Genomic DNA, 16,601 nt, shown 5'->3' with positions numbered 1-16,601 from the left:
TAAGGCTAGACATAGGATTATGTTTAGGTCTAGGGCTTGTGATAGGGTTAGGCTTAGGTGTAAGTATTGATAGGGCTAGTGTTAGGGTTTGGTCTAGGGTTAGGGTAATGTTTAGACCTAGGGTTAGTGTTAAAGTCAGAATAAGGGTGAGGGTTAGGGTTAGGGTTAGGTTTAGGGTTTGGGATAGGGTTAGAGGTAGAATGAGGGCTAGGTTAAAGACTATTAATTGAGTTAGGGTTTTTGTTAGCCTTAGGATTAGAGATAGGTCTAGGGTTACCAAAATGGTTAGCATTTTGCTTACGTTTATGGATAGGACTAGAGCTAGTGTTAGGGGTAGTGTTTGGGGTAGAGTTAAAGCTAGGTTTAGGGCTCAGTTAGGGCTAGTTTTTTCTGTTAGGGATAGGGCTAAGGTTAGTTCAATGGTTAATGTAAGAATGAGGGTTAATATTAGGGTTTTATTTAGGGTTAGTTTTAGGTGTTAGACCTCTAGTGTTAGGGTTAGTTTTAAGGTTATGTTGATATTTAGAGCTAAGATTAGTATTAGAATAGGAGTCAAGGTCAGAGTTAGTTTTAGGGTTAGGGTTAAGACTCAAATAAGGACTAGGTTTACTGTTATGTTTCGGTTTAAGGTTAATGTGGTGTTTAGAGGCTTGATAATTGTTAGGATATGAGTCATGGTCAGGGTTAGTTTAAGCTTATGGTTAGAACTTTAATTAGGGCTAGGGTTAGGTCTAGTTGTAGTGTTTGGGTTTTGTTAAATTAAGGTTTAGGGTTAGGGCTACTGCTCAGTTTTGTTTTAGCCCTAGTTTTAGGGTTAGGGCTACTTTTACAATTAGCTTTAGGGTTAGGGCTAGTGTTAGTGTTAGCCTTAGGCTTAGTGTTAGGGTTACATTTAGAGTTAGGATTAGATCTAAGGTTAGGGCTAGGAGTAAGGATAGGGTAAGGGTTAGGGTTAGGGTTAGGGCTAAGCTTAGGGTTATGGTAAAGTATAGGGTTAGATATAAAGATAGGGTTAGTGTGAAAGAGTTAGTCTTACTGCTATGGTTAGGATTAGAATATACTTAAATTAGGTCTAGGATTAGGGCTAGGGTTAGTGTTCATCTTAGCCTATCATTATGATTATGATTAGGGTTAGGTTTAAGTTTAGGATAAGGGATGGTGTTGTAGCTAGGTTTAGATGTAGGGTGGGGGTTAGACGTAGGTTTAGTGTTAAGGTTATGATTAAAGCTAGGTTTAGGGCTAGCATGAGGGCTCGTGTTTGTTTTATTGTTAGGGCTAGGATTAGGGCTAGGGCTAACATCAGGTCTAGGGTTATGATTAAAGATAGTTTTAAGATTAGGTTTATGGCTACGTCTAATGTAAGTGTTAGGTTTAGAGTAAGGTCAAATTTAGAGCTAGGGGAATTATTAGGGTTAAGGTCAGGTGTAGGGTTAAGTTTAGGTTAGTATTTAGGTTTAGGGCTCAAACCAGCCTTAGAGTTATGGTTAGGGTAATGATAGGGTTTGGTTTATGATTCAGGTCAGGTATAGGGTAATTCATAGGGTTTGGGTTAGCGATAGGGTTAGGGTTAGGCCTAGGCTTTGCTTTTTGGTAAGAGTTATGTTTAGGGTAATAGATAGGGTTAGAGCTAAGTTTAGAGCTAGTGTTATGGTTAGGAATAGGTCTTGAGTGAGGGTTAGGGTTAGTGTTAGAACTGGGGTTAGGTTTAGGGTTATGTTTAGTGTAAGGGTTATGTCTATATGTATTGAGCTAGGGTTAGGACTAGAGCGAGGGTTAGGTCTAGGGATAGGAGTATAGTAGGGTTAGGCTTAGGGTTAGTGTTATCATTAAGGTTAGGTTTCAAGTAATGAATACAGATAGATATAATATTAGGGTTAGGGTTAGATTTTGATTTAAGGTTAGGGTTAGGCCTATGGTTATGTTTAGTTTTATGGAAAGGGTTAGGGTTTGAGCTAGGGTTAGGGCTATGTCAAGTGTTACATTTAGGGTTATGTCTAGGGGTAGTTTTCCATTTAGGGTTAGAGTTAGCATTAGGGTTTGGGCTAGGATTATCAATAGGTTTAGTTTAAGTATTAGGGTAATGAGTAGGTTTCGAGCTAGATTTAGTGATAGGGTTAAGTATAAGGTTAGGACTAAGCTTAGGGTTAGAGTTAGGGATAGGGATAGGTCTATATTTAGTGTAAGGGTTAGGCTTTGAGCTATTGTTCAGATTAGGTTTAGGGTTTAGTTAGGTTTAGGTCACAGATTAGGGATAGTTTTTGTGTTAGGGTTAAGGCTAAGGTTAGGAAAATTGCTAATGTGAGAACAAAGGTTACAATTATGGTTAGTTTTAGGGTTAGGGTTAGGGGTAGTTCTACTGTTAGGATTAGGGTGATATTTAAAGCTATGGTTAGTGTTAGGATATGAGTCATGGTCAAGGTTAGTTTTAAGGTTAAGATTAGGACTCGAATTAGGGCTAGGGTTACTGTTAGGGTTTGGTTTAAATTTAGGGTTCTGTAGAGATAGGGTGCGTGTTAGAATATGAGTCAGAGTCAGGGTTATTTTTAAGGTTAGATTTAGGACTCAAATTAGGGCTAGGGTTTGGTTTAGGTGTAGTTTTTTTAATTTTGGTTTAAGTTAAGGTTTAGGTTTTGGCCTTTTCCTTGGTTTTGTTTTAGTGCTAGGGTTAGGGTTAGGACTAGTTTCACGATTAGAATTAGGGTTAGGGCTAGGGCTCTGGTTTGGGTTAGGATTAAAAATAGGTTTAAGTTTAGGTTTTGTGTTAGGTTTAGGGCAAGAACTAGGGCTAGGGCTAATTTCTGGTCTAGGTTACAGTAAGGGATAGTTTTAGGGTTAGGTTTAGAGAAAGGGTAAGGTTTAGAGCCAGGGGTATTATTTGAGTCACAGTCAGGTTTGAGATTTCGGTTAGTTTAAGGTTTAGGTTTAGGGCTCAAATTAACATAAAAGTTAGAGTTAGGGTTAAGGTAATGGAGAGGGGTTTGGTTTAAGGTTCAGGTTAGGTTTAAGAAAATGGATATGTTTAGGTTTTGCGATAGGTTTACAGTTAGGCCAAGGGTTAACATTAGGGTTAGGGTTATCATTAAGGGTTATTTATAGAGTTAGAGCTAGGTTTAGGGCTAGGGTTATGATTAGGATTAGGGTTACAGTTAGGGTTAAGGTGAAGGTTAGGGCTAGGTTTAGGTTTAGAATTAGGATAAGCACATGATTTATGTTTGAGCTAGGGTTAGTTATAGGGCTAGGGTAAGGTTTTGGGTAATGGTTATGGTTGGTGTTCGAGTTAGGGCAAGGGTTAACATTAGTGTTATGGTAAATGATAGGGTTAGATGTCAGGTTAGATTTAGGGTTAATTTTAGCATTAGGGGAGGGTTAGGTTTATGATAAGGGTTAGGATTTGAGCTAGTGTTAGGTTTAGGTTTAGGGTTAGGTTTCCAGGTAGTTCTAGGTTTAGGTTTATGTTTAAGGTTAGGGTATGTTTAGGTTTAGGTCTAAGTTTATCATTAGGGTTAGGTTTAGGGTTAGGTTAATGGATAGGGTTTGATCTAGTTGTAGGACTAGGGTTAAGTTTAGGATTAGGGCTGGAGTTAGGGTTAAAGTTGGCCATGGGTTAGTGTTATGATTAGGTTAAGGGTAAGGCTTAGGGATCAAGCTAGGGTTAGGGCTAGTGTGAGGGTTAGGTTAAAGTCATGGCTAGGGTAGGGTTAAGGTTAGGGCTAGGGCTAGGTTTAGCATTAGGTTTAGGGTTATGGTTAGGGTAATGGATAGAGTTAGAACTAGGGTTATTGTGACATTTATGGTTTGGGTTAGGGTTATGTTTAGGGTAAGGTTTAGGGTTTGAGCTTGTGTTAGGTCTAGGGAGAAGGTTAGGTTTAGGGTTAGGGCTAGGTTTAAGTTTAAGGTTATGCTTAGGGTTAGTTTTAGGGCTTCAATTAGGGCTAGGTTTAGTGTGAAGTTTAGGGCTAGTGTTAGGTTTATGGGTAATCTAAAAGCTAGGGTTATTGTTATGGCTATTTATAGGGTTAGTATATTGTTAAGGTTAGTTTTGGGGTTAAGATAAGATTTCGAGTTAGGGTTTGTGTTAGAGTAAAATGTTAAGGTTAATTTTAGGGTTACAACCACAATTAGGACTAGGGTTAAGTCTTGGGTGAGTTAGTGTTTGGGTTAGGTTAAGGGTTATCATTAGGTCGAGAGCTAGAATTATGGCTATATTTAGGATTAGATTGTGTTTGTGTAGATTTAGGTATAGGCTAGTATACCTATATAGTAGGGCCAGTGTTAGGTTTTAGTTTAAGTGTAGGGTCAGCTTTAAACCAAGGGTTAGTGTTAGGGTCAAAATAAGGGTCATGGGTTAGGGTTGGGTTAAGTTTCGAGCTAGAATGAGGGTAGGATTAGGACTAGTAATAGAGTTAGGTTTGGGGTAGACTAATGATTACAGTTAGGACTAGGGTAGCAATAGGGTGAAAGTTTGGCTTATTGTAAGGGATAGGGTTAGAGCTAGGGCTAGGACCAGGGATAGGGTTAGGGTTAGGGGTAAGGTTAGGGTTAGGGTTAGGATTAAGGTTGAGTTTAGTGCTAGAATTAAGGCTAGGGTTTGTGTTAGGGTAGGGGCTAGCATTATGGTTAGGGCTAATGTCAGGTCAAGGGTTAGATTTAGGGTTAGATTTAGGGTTATGATTATTGCTAGGTATAGTGTAAGGGTTAGGTTAAGGTTTAGGGTATAGTTTAGAGCTAGGGATATTATTAGGGTCAGATTCAGGGTTACGATTTAGTTAGGTTAATGATTAAGTATAGGGCTCAAATTAGCTTTAGCTTTAGTGTTAGTGTTATGGATATTGTTAGGTTTAGGGTTCAGGTTAGGTTTAGTGTAATAGATAGGTTTAGGGTAAGGAATAGGTTTAGGGTTGTCCTAGAGATAGCATTAGGGTATGGTTAGGTTTAGAGTAATGAATAAGGTTACAGCTAGGGTTAGGGCTAGGTTTAGGGCTAGCGTAAGGTTTAGGGTTAGGGCAAGTTTTGGGGTTAGTGTTAGGTTTAGGGTATGGGTTAGGGCTAAGTTAGGCTTATGGTTAGGGTTAAAGGGAGTGTTAAGTCTCTGATTAGTGCTTGTTTTGGGGATAAATTATTGCTAGGATTAGGTCTAGGGACTGTGTTAGGGTTAGGCCTAGTGTTAGGCTTAGGTTTAGATTTAGGGATAGGGTTAGGTTTAGGGGAAGTGATAGGATTATAGTTAGGTTTGGGGCTAGGTAGAAAATTAGAATTAAGGTTAGGGCTAGTGTTATGGTTTTGGTTATTTTTAAGGCTATGTTTAGGGCTAGGTTGAGGGGAAAGGTTTGTTTTAGAATTATGGCAAGAATTGGAGCTAGGGCTAGTGTCTGTAGGCTTATGGTTAGGGACAGATTTAGAGTTAGGTTTATTGCTAGGTCTAGTGTAAGGGTAAGGTTTAGAGTAAGGGTCAGGTTTAGAGCTAGATGTATTATTAGGGTTAGGGTCAGTTTTAGGGTTTAGTTTAGGTTAGGATTTAGGGTTAGGGTTTGAATTAGCATTAGTTAGGGTTAAGTTAATGACACTGGTAGGTTTAGGGTTTGGTTAGGTTTAGGGTAATTGATACAGTTAGAGTTAGTGATAGGGTCAGGGTTAGGCCTAGGGTTAGCATCAGGGTAAGGGTTATGATTAGGTTAATGGATAGGGTTAGAGATTGGTTTACGGATAGGGTTATGATTACTATTAGGCCTAGAGTTAGGGTTAGGATTAGGCTTAGGGATAGGGTTAGGTTTAGTGTTATAGTACGATTTAGGGTTTGAGCTAGGGTAAGTTGGAACTAGGGTGAGGGTTATGTTTAGGATTATGTCTATGTTAGAGATACAGTTAGGGTCTGGATTACTGTTAGTGTTAGGGCTAGGATTATCATTAGGGTCAGGGAAATTGATAGGGTTAAATGTCAGGTTAGATTAGGGTTAGGATTAGGGTTAGTTTTAAGGTAATGGTTAGGGTTTGAGCTACAGTTAGTTTAGGGTTAGGGTTAAGGTTAGGGTAATGGATAGGTTTAGGGATTGTGATAGGATTAGGGTTAGGCCAAGGGTTAGCATTAAGTGTAGGGTTAAAGCTAGTTTTAGTATTAACTTTAGGGTTATGGCCATTATTAGGTTGAGGTTTAGGCTTAGGGTTAGGATTAGATTTAGAGTTAGGTTTAGATCTAGGGTTAGGGCCAGGGCAAAGGTTAGGTCTCGGGTTTAGGCTTGGGTAGGGGCTAGGTTTTGGTTTATGATAAGTGATAGGTTTAGAACTATTAATAGAACTAGGGTGAGATTTAAAGTTAGTCTTAGGGGTAGAGTTAGGGTTACAGTTAACGTTAGGGCTTAATTAGGGCTAGGATTAAGGCTAGGATTAGTGTTAGGGTTAGGCCTAGGTTTACATCTAGGATTAGCTTTAAGGTTAGGGTAAGGTAAAGTATGATGTTACAGCTAGGTTTAGGGATAAGGCAAGTGTTAAAATTAGGGTTATGTCTAAGGTTAAATTTAGGGTTAGGTTAAAGCTAGGCTTAGGCCTAGGATCAGGGCTACAGTTTGTGTTAGGGTTAGGGCTATCATTAGGACTAGGTTTAATATCAGGGCTAGGGTTATTGTTAGGGATAGTTTTATGGATAGGTTTATGGCTAGGTATAGTGTAAGGGTTAGGATGAGTGTTAGGGTCAGCTGTAGAGGTAATGGTATTATTAGGATCAGGGTTATGTTTAGGGTTTGTTTTAGGTTAAGTTTGAGGGTTAAGGCTCAAATTAGCATTAGGGTTAAGGTTATACTTAGGGCAATGGATATGGTTAGTTTTAGAATTCAGGTTATGTTTATGGTAATGGATAGGTTAGGGTTAGGTATAATGCTAGTAGGCAGGGGGTTAGCATTAGGGTTAGGGTTAGGGTTAAGGTAATGGATAGGGTTAAAGCTAGGCTTAGGGCTAGGATTATGTTTAAGGTTAAGTCTAGGCTTAGGCTTAGGTTTAAAGATAGTGCAAGGATTAAAGTTAGGGTTAGTTTTAGGGTAAGGGTTAGGGCTAGGTTTAGGCGTAGTGTTAGGTGTAAAGCTACGGTTGGGTCTCAGATTAGGGCAAGGTTTTAGGTTATGTTAGTGCTCGTGTTAGGGATACAGCTAAGGTAAGAACTAGGTTTATTATTAGGGCTAGTTTTAGAGTTACCATTAGGTCTAAGTCTTGTTTTAGGATTAGGTTTATGTTTAGGGTTATGTTTTGAGCTAGTGTTAGTGTTAGGGTCAGAGTCAGGATCCGGGTTTGTTTTAGGGTTAGGGATAGGACTCGAATTAGGGGAAAGCACAGGGCTAGATGTAGGGTAAAGATTTGGTTTAGGTTAGGTTTAGGGTTAGTTCTATGGCTCGATTTTGTTTTAGGGCTAAGGCTAAAGTAAAGTGTAGTTTTACAATTAGCATTAGTGTTACTGCTAGTGTAGCATAAGTTTAGGCTTAGGGTTAGATATAGAGTTATGGTTAATTCTAGGATTAAGGCTATGGCTAGGATTAGGGCTAAGGTTAGGGCTAGTGTTTGGGTTATGGTCAGGCATAGGGTTAGATCTAGGAATTGGGCTAGGGCAAGAGTTAGTGTTAGTCTTATGGCTAGGGTTACTCTAAATTTAACCCAAAACATAACCATAGATCTTACATTAGCCATAGCCCTAACCCTAGCCCTAAACTAATCTAAATCTCAGCCCTAATCTGAGCCCTAACATTAGCTTTAACCCTAACCCTAAATCTAAACTTAATCCTAAACTTAGCCTTAATCCTAACCATAATCCTAGCCCTAACCCTACCTCTAATCCTATACATTACCGTAACCCTAACCCTAAACCTAATTCTAACCCTAGGATAACCCTAACCCTATCTATATCCCTAACCCTATCCATTATGCTAAACCTAATCTGAACCCTAAACCTAATCATAACCATTACCCTAACCCTAAACCTAACCCTAATGATAATCTGAGCCCTAACACTAAACCTTAACATAAACAAACCCTAACCCTGACCCTGACCCTAACAGTACCCTAGTTCTAAAAGTGACTCTATTTCTCAACCTAATCCTTCCACTATACCTAGCCATAAACCTAAACCTGAAAATATCCCTAACCATAATAGCCCTAGACTTTATATTAGCCATAGCCCTAATATAGGCCTAACCCTAACACAAAATCTAGCCCTCATCCTAGCCCTAAACCTACCCTTAATCCCAACCCTCACCCTCACCCTAGCCCTATCCCTAATTTTAACTCTCACCCTAGCCCTGAACCTAGCTATAATCCCATCTCTTCCCCTAAAACTAACCCTAAACCAAACACTAACACTAACCCAAACAATAGCCCTAAACATAGGCCTAACCCTAACACTAAACCTAGCACTAATTCTAGCCCTAATTTAGCGCTAACCCTAACTGAACTCCTAACCCTAGCCCTAAGACTAACTCTAACTCTCAACCTAGTCTATTTCTATTTTAAACCCTATCTATTACCGTGACACTAACATTAACCCTAGCCTTAGCCCTAACTCCAGGCATAGCCCTAACCCTAGATCTAACCATATTTCTAAATGTAATACTGACCTTAAGCCAAAAATTCACCATATCACTCACTGAACACTATTGCTAATCCTACAACTTAGTATAACCTTAGCCCTAGCCCTAAAACAAAACCAAGCCATTGCTCTAACCCTAAACCTTAACCTAAATTAAAACCCTTACCCTACAACTAGCCATAACACTAACTCAAATATGATTCCTAGGACTAAAACCTACCCTGACCCAGACTCATATACAAACACTAAACCTAGCTCTAAATATCACCCTAACACTAAAGCTAATGCTAACACTAGACCTAGCCCAAACCCTAACCCTAAAACTAACCCTAATCATAACTCTACTTCTTACATTAGTCGTAGCGCTAACCTTAGTTCTAACCCTAACACAGAATAGCCCTAATCTAAGCTCTAACACTAGATTTAACTCTAACCTAACCCTAAACCTAACCCTAAAACAAACCATAACACTAGCCCTAACCCTAGCTATAACCCTATCCATAAACCTAAGCCAAATCCTATCCATAATGCTAATCCTAGTCCTAATCATAATCCTCATCCTAAACCAAACACTAACCATATTACTAGTCCTAAACTTAGCCCTCATTCTAGCTCTAACCCTAACCCAGAACTTAACCTTAACTTGCATGCTTATTCTCAGCCTGACACTAATTTTAGGTCTAAACTGACCCTTACCCTAAACTGAACTCTGAATCTATCCCTACCAGTAAACTTTTACCTAAACCTAAGCCCTAGACTAAACCTAATGCTAAATCTAGTGATAACTCTAACCTAGACCTAAACAAAAACTTAGTCCTAGCCCTAACAATAACCCTTAAATTAAACCAAACACTAACACTACCCCTAGACCTAACCCTAGTCCTAATTCTGGCTTTTATCCTAACCCTAACTCTAACCTGAACACTGACACTGACACTAACAATAAATCTAGCTAAAAACCTGACCCTAAACCAAAATATAAACCTAACACTAGACCTAGGCATAACACTATCCCTAAAACTACCACAATTAGAACCCTAGATCTTACATTACCCAAAGCACTAAACTTATGCCTAAACCTAACAAAAAACCTATTACTAATCAGAGGCCTAAACTTACCCTAAGCATAACCCTAACTCTAACCCTAGACCTACCCTAAACCTAACCCTCACCTTAGTCCTAAACCTAGCTCAAAGCCTAAAACTTAGCCTAAATAAACCCTATCACTAACAATAACCTATCTAACAATCACTAACAGTAACCTAACAATAACAATGCCCTATCATAACAATAACCCTAACCCTAGTAGTAATCCTAACCCTAACACTATCCCTAACCCTAACAATTACCCTAACTCTAACACTAACTCTAATGTTAACTATAGCCCTAATCTTAACTGAAACCATAAAACAAACCATAAACCTAACCCTAGACCTAAACCTAAACCCAATCCTTGCTATAACCCTCACCCTAAATCAAACCCTAACCCTTACCCTAAACTCAATAGTAAACCAGGCCCTAAAAGTAAACTTAACCCTAAAGCTAAACTTACATCTAATACAATCTATTAGCATAAACCTAAACCTAACTCTAATGAAAACCCTAGCCCTAACCCTAAACCTAAACCTGGCCATTACTATAACCATAACCCTAGACCTAACACTAAACCTATCCCTCACTCTGGAACTAACCCTAGCTCAAAAGCCTATCTTTACACTAAACCTAATTATAACCCTACACTAAGCTAGGGTTACTAGCCCTAATCCAATCTTCAACCTTAACTCTATCCCTAATCCTAAACATAACCTTAGCTCTAACCCTATACATTACCCATATGATAACCCTATTCCTAATGCTAACCCTAGGCCTAATGCTAACCCTATCACAAACCCTAAATCTCTCCATTACCATAAACCTACACTGATCCCTGAACCTTAACCTATCCATTACCTTAAAACTAACTTTAACCCTAGATCTAACCCTTACTTCAAATCTTAAGCTAAGCCTAAGCCTAACACTAAGCATAACCCTAATAATAAGTATATACCTAGCTCTAACCCTAAGCCTAAGACTAAAACAGAATTAACCAATAGCCCTAACATTAAATCTTAACTTAATCTAAACCCTAACACACAACTAGACCTAACCCTAGCCCTAATTGGACTCATAACCCTAACTTTAAATTAACGCTGACCCTGACTCATATCCAAACACTCACTCTAGCTCTAAACACCACCCGAAATTTAAACAGAACCCTAACAGTAACCCTAGCCTTTGTTTGAGTCCTAACCATAACCTTAAAACTAACCCTGACCCAAGCCATATCCTAACAGTCACCCTAGCTCTAAACACTGCCCACAAATTAAACTGAACCCTAACAGTAATCCTAGCCCTTATTTGAGTCCTAACCCTAACCCTAAAACTAACACACTCCCTAGCTATAGATATCACCTTAACTTTAAACCTAACCATATCACTAGACCTACACCTAACCCTAACTCTAATTGTAAACCTAGTTCTTATATTTGTCATTGTCCTAACACTAGTCCTAACCCTAACACAAAAAGTAGCCCTAATCTGAGACCTAAACCTAGATTTAACACTAAACTTAATCCTAACTCTAGCCCTAGCCCTAGCTCTAAGCCTCTCCCTTATCATAAGTCAAACCCTAACCCTAATGGTAACCCTAGAACCATCACTAATCCTTAGGCCAACCAAAACCCTAACCCTATTAATAGTCCAAAACCTAGCCCTCACTCTAGCTCTAATCCTATCTCAACCATAATTCTAACACTGACCCTTATTCTTACCCTAACACTAATCTTAGGTCTAAACCTGACCCTAACCCTAGACAAAAACATAACATTAGCCCTAGACCTAAACCTAATCTTAAATCTAGCCTTAACTCATGCCCTAGACCTAAACAAAACTTAGCCAAAGTTCTTACAATAAACCTTAAACTAACACAAACACTAACCATACACCTAAACCTAAACCTAGTTCTAATTCTGGCTGTAACCATAACTCTAACTCTAACCTGAACACTGACCATGCATTTAAAATAAAACTACTTCTAAACCTGACCCTAACCGAGTATCTAAACCTAACATTAGACCTAGCCATAACCCTAACCCTAAAACTAGCCATAATCATTACCCTACCTCTTACATTACCCACAGCCCTAACCCTAGGCCTGAACCTAACACAAAACCTAGAGCTCATCCTAGACCTAAACCTATCCCTAAACCTAACCCTAACCCAACACTCGATTATTCCTAACCCTAGCTCAAAGACTAACCCTTACCCTAAACATAAATCTACACCTATCCCTAAATATACCTCTAACACTAGCTCTAATCCTAAACTTAACCCTGGCACTAAACCTAGCTCTAAACCTACCCATTACCCTAAACCTAACCCTAAACCTATTGATAACCCTAGGACTAACCATAACTCTAAACCTAACCAGAAAACTAAACCTAGACCTAACCCTAAACTTCACACTCAACATGGACGTAACTCTAGCTCAATCCCTAACCTTTCCATAAACCTAAACATAACTTCAGCCCTAAACCTAAACCTAAACCTCATTCTAACACTAAAAATATCCCTATACCTACATCTAGCCATATCCATTACTCTAAACCTAACACTACCCCTAATGATGACGCTAGCCCTAATCCTAACTCTAATCCTAACTGTACCTTAATCTTATCCCTAGTCCTAATTCTAGACCTAACTCTCTCCCTAGGCCTAACACTAGCTCAAAACCTAACCCTTGTGCTAAACATAGCACTAACACTAACCCTGACCCTAACCCTAACTCATGACCTATTCCTAACCATAACCCTAGTCCTAAACTTAGCTCTAACCCAATCCATTATTGTAATCATTACCCCTACCCTAATGCTAACCCTAGGCCTAACACTAACCCTACCACTAACCCTAACCCTATCAATTACCCTAAACCTAACCTGAACCCTAAACAAATACCTATCATTACCCTAACCCTGACCCTAATGCTAATTTGAGCCCTAACCCTAAACCCTAAAATCAAAAAAAAAAAAAAAAAAAAAAAAAAAAACTCTAACCCTGACTCTGACCCTAATAATTCCCCTAGCTCTAAACCTGAACTTTACACTAACCTAACCCTAACATTAGACCTAGCCACAAACATAACCCTAAAACTATCCTAAACTGTAATCCTAGATCTGACATTATCCCTAGCCCTAATTCTAGCCCTGACACTAACAAAAACTCCAGTCCTTACCCTAGCCCTAAACCTAACCTTAATCAATACCCTAACCCTAACCCTAGCCCTAACCCTAATTCTAAGCATCAACCTACCTCTCATCCTAGCTATAAAACCATCCCTTACCCTAAACTTAATCCTACATCTAACCCTAACACTATACTTAAGCTGAATACTAACCCTAATGCTAATCCTAGCCCTAATTTCTAGCCCTATCACTAACCCTAAACCGAACTTTAGCCTGAAGAATAACTCTAATTCTCACACTAGCCCTATTACTAGTTCTAACCCTATCTCTTACCATAACCCTAACTCTAGCCCTATCCTTAGGCCTAGCCCTAACCCTAGATCTAACCCTAACTCTAAATCTAATCTTAACCCTAAGCCTAAGCCTAACACTAACATTAACCCTAACCCTAATGCTAATTGTAAAAATAGCCCTAAACGTAACCCTAGCAGAAAAACAAAACCGAGCAAGAGCCCTAACCCTAAACCTTAAGTTAAACCTAACACTAACACTACACCTAGAACTATGCCTAGCCTTAATTCGAGTACTAACAGTAACCTTAAAACTAACCCTGACCTTAACTAATATTTTAAACTCACCCTAGCTCTAAATACCAATCTAACCTTAAACTGAAACCTAACAATAACTCTAGCCTATATTTGAGTCCTAACCCTAACCCTGAACCTGACTTATATCCTAACACTAACCCTAGCTCTAATTATCACCCTAACCTTAAACCTAACCCTAACATTAGTCTTACCCTAACCCTAACCCTAAAACTAATCCTAATTGTAACCTTAGTTCTTACATTAGTGATTGCCCTAACTCTTGCCCTACGTCTAACACAAAAAGTAGCTCTAATCTGAGCCCTAAACCTAGGTATAACCCTAACCCTAAACCTAGCCCTAACCCTAAATATAAACCTATACTTTACCTAAGTGAAATTTTAACCTTAATGGTAACCATAGACCTATCCCTAATCCTTAGGCTAACCAAAATCCTAACCATATTAATAGTCCTGACACTAGCCCTCATTCTAGCTCTAATACTATCCCAAACCCAAAAGCTAATCCTGACCCTTATTCTGACTCTAACACAATCCCAAGGTCTAATCCTGACTGTAACTCTAGAGCAAATCCTAAAACTTGCCCTACAGATAATTTTATATATAAACCTAACCCTAAGGCCTAAGACTCACTCTAATTCTCACACTATCATATCCTTAGTTCTAACCCAATACATTACATAACCCTAACCCTAGACCTAACCTTAGCCCTATCTCTTGCCCTATCCTTACTCCTAACCCTAACCCTAGATCTAACCCTAACTCTAAATCTAAACCTAAACCTAAGACTAAGGCTAACACTAACATTAGCCCTAACCCTAATGCTAATCATAAAACTAGCCCTAACACTAACCCTAGCAGTAAAACTAAACAGAGCAATAACCCTAACCCTAAACCTTAACTTTAACCAAACCCTAACACTACACCTAGACCTAACCATAGCCTTAATTCGAGTCTGAACCCTAACCTTAAAACTAACTCTGACCTTGACTCATATCCTAACACTCACCCTAGCTCTAAATACCCTCCTAACCTTAAACCAAAACCTAACATTATCCTTATCCCTAATTTAAGTCCTAATCCTATAACCGACCTTGACTCATATTCTAAAACTAACCCTAGCTCTAAATATCACCCTAACCTTAAAACCTAACACTTTACACTAGAAATACCCCTAACCTAACCCTAAAACTAACCGTACTTGTAACCCTAGATCTTATTTTAGCCATTGTCCTAGCCATAGCCCTAACTCTAACACAAAAACGAGCCCTAATCAGAGCTCTAAACCTAGCTTTAACCCTAACACTAACAATAACACCAGCATTAAACCTAGCTCTAATCCTATTCCTTAACCTAAGTGAAACTCTAACCCTAATGGTAACCCTAAACCTATCCCTAATACTTAGGCTAACCAAAATCCTTACCCCATTAATAGTCCTGACCCTAGCTCTCATTCTAGCTCTAAACCTATCCCAAACCCTAATGCTAAACCTGACCCTTATTCAGACCCTAACACTAACCCTAGGTCTAACCTTACCCTAATCCTAGAACAAACCCTAACACTGGCCCCACCAGTAACCTTATACCTAAACCTAACCCTAAAACTAGTTCTATATCTAAACCTTATCATAAATCTAGCCTAAACTTTATACCTAGATAAAAAAAAAATCTAGTCCAAGCCCTAACAATAATCCTTACCATAATCCAAATACTAACCCTACCCCTAGACCTAATCCTAGTCCTTATTCTGACTGTAACACTAACTCTAACTCTAATCCGAACACTGACCCTCTCTTTAAGGGTAAACCTACCTCTAAACCTGACCTTTTGTGAAAATATAAACCTAACACTAGACATAGATATAAACTTAACCCTAAAACTGGCCCTAATCATAACCTCAGCTCTTATATTACCCACAGCCATAACATAGGCCTAAACCTAACACAAAACCTAGAGATAATTCTAGGCCTTAGCCTAGCCCTGAATGTAAAACTAACCCTAACAGTAGCCCTAACCCAAATCTAACCCTCGCCTTAGCCCTAAACCTAGCTCAAAGCCTAACTCTTACCATAAATGTAAACCTAGAACTATCCGTAAATCTAACCCTAAACCTAGCCCTAATTTTAGGCTTAACCCTATCCCTAACCCTAAACCTAAACCTAGCCCTAAGACTAACTCTAACTCTCACATTAGCTCTATCCCTAGTTCTAAACCTATCCCTTACCATAACCCTAACCCTAGCACTAAACCTTACCCTATCCTAATTCCTAGCCCTAATCCTAGAACTAAACCTAACACTAAATCTAACCCTAAACCTAAGCCTAGGCCTAAAACTAACACTAGCCCTAACCCTAATGCTAATCATAAAATTACCCCTAACCCTAACCCTAGCAGTAAAACAAAACTGAAAAATATCCCTAACTCTAACCCTTAACTTAAACCAAACCCTAACACTACACCAAGACCTAACCATAGCCTTAATTCGAGTCCTAACCCTAACCTTAATAGTAACTCTGACCCTGACTAATAACCTAACACTCACCCTAGCTCTAAACACCTTCCTAAGCTTAAACCAAAGCCTAACATTAACCCTATCCCTAATTAGTGTCCTATACCTAAACCTGACTGTGACTCATATCCTAACACTAAGCCTAGCTCTAAATATTACCCTAACATTAAACCTTACACTAACACTAGACCTACCCCTAACTCTTAACCTAAAAGTGTACCTAACTGTAACCCTAGTTCTTACATTAGCCCTAGTTCTTACATCACCCTAGCCTGAGCCCTAATACAAAACTAGCCCTAATCTCAGCTCTAAACCTAGCTTTAACCCTAACCCTAACTCTAGCCCTAAACCTAGCTCTAAACCTATCCCTTACCCTAAGCGAAATCCTAACACTAATGGTAACCCTAGACCTAGCCCTAATCCTTAGGCTAAGCAAAATCCTTATCTCATTAATAGTTTTGACCCTATCCCTCATTCTAGCTCTAATCCTATCTCAAACCCTAATGCTAAACCTGACGCTAAAACTAACCCTAGGTCTCAAACAACCCCTCACCCTAGACCAAATCCTAACACTGGCCCTACTGTAACCTTATACCTAAACCTAACCCTAAAATTAGTTCTAGACCTAAACCTAATCCTAAATCTAGTTTTAACTCTACACCTATACCTTAAAAAACCCTAGTCCTAGCCCTAACAATAACCCTT

The sequence above is a fragment of the Marmota flaviventris genome, chromosome 2 (assembly GCF_047511675.1).
Source record: "Marmota flaviventris isolate mMarFla1 chromosome 2, mMarFla1.hap1, whole genome shotgun sequence".
Lineage (NCBI taxonomy): Eukaryota > Metazoa > Chordata > Mammalia > Rodentia > Sciuridae > Marmota > Marmota flaviventris.
Note: the sequence above shows the minus strand (reverse complement) of the source record.